The sequence below is a fragment of the Lipotes vexillifer genome, unplaced genomic scaffold (genome assembly GCF_000442215.2).
Source record: "Lipotes vexillifer unplaced genomic scaffold, Lipotes_vexillifer_v1.1 scaffold753, whole genome shotgun sequence".
NCBI lineage: Eukaryota > Metazoa > Chordata > Mammalia > Artiodactyla > Lipotidae > Lipotes > Lipotes vexillifer.
In genome coordinates this window covers 896910-901527 of record NW_006783618.1, presented here as the reverse complement: position 1 = coordinate 901527, position 4618 = coordinate 896910, and positions in this window count along the sequence as shown.

The window sequence follows — 4618 nt, the reverse complement described above, 5'->3', positions numbered from 1 at the left end:
TTTTTTTGCGGCACGCGGGCCTCTCACTGTTGTGGCCTCTCCCATTGCGGAGCACAGGCTCTGGGCGCGCAGGCTCAGTGGCCATTGTTCACGGGCCCAGCCACTCCGCGGTATGTGGAATCTTCCCGGACCAGGGCACGAACCCGTGTCCCCTGCATCGGCAGGCGGACTCTCAACCACTGCGCCACCAGGGAAGCCCCATGCCCATTTTTTAGTCAGGTTGTTTGTTTTTTGATGTTGTCTGAGTTCTTTGTGTGATTTGGATATTAACCCCTTATTAGATATATTATTTGCAAATATCTTCTCCCATTCAGTAGGTGACCTTTTCATTTTGTTGATAGTTTCCTTCGCTATGCAAAACCCTAGTTTGATGTAGAGTCATTTGTTTATTTTTGTTTTTGTTTCCCTTGCCTGAGGAGACAGATCCAAAAAAATGTTAAGTCCTACATCAAAAAGCATACTACCTGTGTTTCCTTCTAGGATTTTTATGGTTTCAGATCTTACATTTAAGTATTTAATCCATTTTGAATTTATTTTTGTATATGGCTTAAGAAAGTAGTCCAGTTTGATTCTTTTGCATATAGCTGTCCAGTTTTCCCAACACCATTGATTAAAAAGGCTTTTTCCCCACTCTATATTCTTACCTCCTTTGTCATAGATTAATTGACCATATAATCGTGGGTTTATTTCTGGGCTCTCTGTTCCATTGATCTGCTTTTGTGCCAGTACTGTACTGTTTTGATTACTGTAGCTTTGTAGCATAGTTTGAAATCAGAGAGATGATACCTCTAGCTTTGTTATTCTTTCTCAAGATTAATTTGGATATTAGGGATCTTTTGTGTTTCCATACAAATTTTAGAATTATTCTAGTTCTGTGAAAAATGTCTCTGGTAATTTGATAGGGATTGCACTGAATCTGTAGATTGCCTTGGGTGGTATGAACATTTTAACAGTATTAAATCTTCCAATCCACGAGCACAGTATATTTTTCCCTCTGTTTGTATCCTCTTCACTTTCTTTCATCAACATCTTATAGTTTTCAGAGTTAGATTTATTCCTAGGTACTTCATTCTTTATGATGCAACTATAAATGGGGCTGTTTTCTTAATTTCTCTTTCTTTTTTTTTTTTTTTTTTTTTGGCTGCACTGGGTCTTTTTTTTTTTTTTTTTTTTTTTTTTTTTTTTGGCTGCACTGGGTCTTCATTGTGGCGTGCAGTCTTCTCTCTAGTTGTGGCATGAGGGCTGCTCTCTAGTTGTGGTGCATGGGCTTCTCTAGTTGTGGCGTGTGGGCTTCTCATTGCAGTGAGTGGACTTAATATCCCACATGCTGCGGGGCAGCTAGTTCCCCCACTAGGGATTGAATCCGCAACCCCTGCATTGGAAGGAGAATTCTTAACCACTGGACCATGGGGGAAGTCCCTTAATTTCTCTTTCTGATAGTACATTATTAGTGTATAGAAATACAACAGCTTTCTGTATAATTTTGTATCCTGCAACTTTACCGAATTCATTTTTGTTCTAATAGTTTTTTGATAGCATCTTGAGGATATTCTATGTCTTGTCACCTGCAAACAGTGACAGTTTTACTTCTTCCTTTCTAACTTGGATTCCTTTTATTTCTTGTGTGATTGCTGTCGCTATGACTTCCAATACCATGTTGAATAAAAATGGCGAGAGTGGGCATCTTTGTCTTGTTACTGATTTTAGAGGTAATGACCATTAAGTATGATGTTGGATGTGGGTTTGTCATATATGGCATTTATTATGTTGAGATGTATTCCTTCTGTACCCACTTTGTTGAGGGTTTTTATCATAAATAGATGTTGAATTTTGTCAAAAGCTTTTTCTGCCCTATTGAGATGATCATATGATTTTTATTCTTCAGTTTCTTAATGTGGTGTATCACATGGACTGATTTGCAGATTTTGGGTTTTTTTAATTGAAGTATAGTTGATTTACAATGTTGCATTAGTTTCAGGTGTTCAGCAAAGTGATTCAGCTGTACATATATATGTATGTCTATTCTTTTTCAGATTCTTTTCTCTTATAGGTTATTACAAAATGTTGAGTATAGTTCCCTGTGCTATACAGTAGGACTTGTTGGTTATCTATTTTATGTATAATAGTGTGTATATGTTAATCTCAAACTCCTAATTTATCCCTCCCCCCTGATTTGCAGATTTTGAACCATCCTTGCATCCTGGGATAAATCCCACTTGATCATGGTCTTTGATCCTTTTAATGTATTGTTGAATTTGATTTACTAATATTTTGTGGAGAACTTTTGAATCTATGTTCATCAGTGATATTGGCCTGTAATTTTCTTTATTGTGGTATCTTCAGAATTTTATTTTTTATATGGATCATACAGTATGTACTCTTTTTTGTCTAGCTACTTTTACTCATCACTGCTATTTTGAGATTTGTTCAGGTTGTTTTGTGTATCAATAATTCATTTTTATTGCTGAAAAGTATTCCATTGTTTGGGTATATCACAATTTGTTTATCTATTTACCCATCGATGAATATTTAAGTTGTTCCCACTTTTTGGCTATTGCCAATAAAGCTGCTGTGAACATTCATATACAAGATTTCATATGGACAGACACTTTTGTTTTCCTTGTGTAAACATGTAAGAGTAGAATGGCTGGATCACATGGTAGGTGTATGTTTAACTATTTTTGAAAACAGACTGGCAGTTTCTTAAATAGTTGTACAACTATACATTCCCACAAGCAGTGTAAGAGAGTTCCAACTGTCTTTCAGATATTAATATTAGTCATTCTAATAGATGTGTAGTAGTAACACATTTAATGTGATTAATGAAAATGTTAGGTTTACATCTGTCATTTGGCTACATATTTTCTATTGTTCCATCTGTACTTTTGTACACTTTAAAAATTTTCAGCCTTCTTTTGAATGAACTGATTCTTATTTATGATTCCATTTTATTTCTTTTTTTGGCTTATTAGCTATAACTCTTTGGTTATTTTAGTGGCTGCTTTAGTGTTTACAGCATGCATCATTAAAATGATCACAGTCTACTTTCAAGTGATATTATACCACTGTAAGTATTGAATAAGAATCTTACAATAGTATGCCTCCATTCCTTCTGTTCTTTCTGCTATCATTAGCATAGATTTTCCTTTTACATGTTATAAATCCCACACTACATTTTTATTATCTTTGTTTAACAATCAATTACCTTTTAAAAGTATTAAAATACAAATTAAAATATCTTATATGTTTACCCATGTAATTACCCTTTTCAGTGCTTTTTATTTCCTTTGTGTAGATCCATATTTCCACATGATATCATTTCATTTTAGCTTTTCCCTTTAACATTTCCTATAATGTGGGTCTGATGGTGATGAATTCTTTCAGTTTTTTATGTATAAAAATTTCTTAAGCCTTTAGTTTTGAAATGTATTTTAATGGGTATAGAATTCTAGATTGACTTTTTTTTTTCTTTCAGTGCTTTAAAGGTGTTGCCCTACTGTCTTCTGTCAACAATTCTTTCTACTAAGAAATCTACATCATTTTTATCTTTGTTCCCCTGTACATAATGTGTCATTTTTTCTGGTTGTTTTTAAGATTTTCTCTTTGAGCAATTTGATTATGATATACCCTGTAGTTTTCTTCTTTTTTCTTGTGCTCAGAGTTCATTAAGCTTCTTGAATCTGGGTTTATAGTTTTAATCAAATTAAAGATATGGGGACCATTATTTCTTCAAAAAAATTTTCCATCCCTCCCTCCTCATCTCCTTTGGAGACACCTGCTACACAGATATTAGGTCACTTGAAATTGTCCTATAGCTCACTGAAACTCTGTTCATTAAAATATTTTTGCATTTTGGATAGTTTCTATTGCTATATCTTCAAGTTCATTAATCTTTCAAATCTGCCATCAATCCCCTCCAGTATGCTTTTCATCTCAGTCATTGTAGTTTTCATCTCTAGAAGTTTAATTTGATTTTTAAAAATGTTCTTGTCTAGCTAATTCTAATATCTGGGTCAGTTCTGACTTATTGATTATTCTCTATATTATGGGTCCTATTATTCCTGCTTCTTTGTGTGCTTTCTTGTTATTAATCAGCTGCCAGACATTATGAATTTTACTTTGGGTGCTGGATTTATATATATAGTGTGTGTGTGTGTGTATGCATGTACGGTATGCGGGCCTCTCACTGTTGTGGCCTCTCCCGTTGCGGAGCACAGGCTCCGGACACGCAGGCTCAGCGGCCATGGTTCACGGGCCCAGCCACTCCGCGGTATGTGGGATCTTCCCGGACCGGGGCACGAACCCGTGTCCCCTGCATCGGCAGGCGGACTCTCAACCACTGTGCCACAAGGGAAGCCCGATTTTTTATATTTTTATAAGTATTATTGAACTTTTTTTCTGGGAAGCAGTTAAGTTATTTGGAAAGAGTTTGATCCTTTTGGGTCTTGTTTTTTAAAGTGTGTTAGGTGGGAGCATATCAGTACTCTTTTTTTTTTTTTTTTTTTTTGCGATATGTGGGCCTCTCACTGTCGTGGCCCCTCCCGTTGCCGGACGTGCAAGCTCAGCGGCCACGGCTCACGGGCCCAGCCGCTACGCGGCATGTGGGATCCTCCCAGAC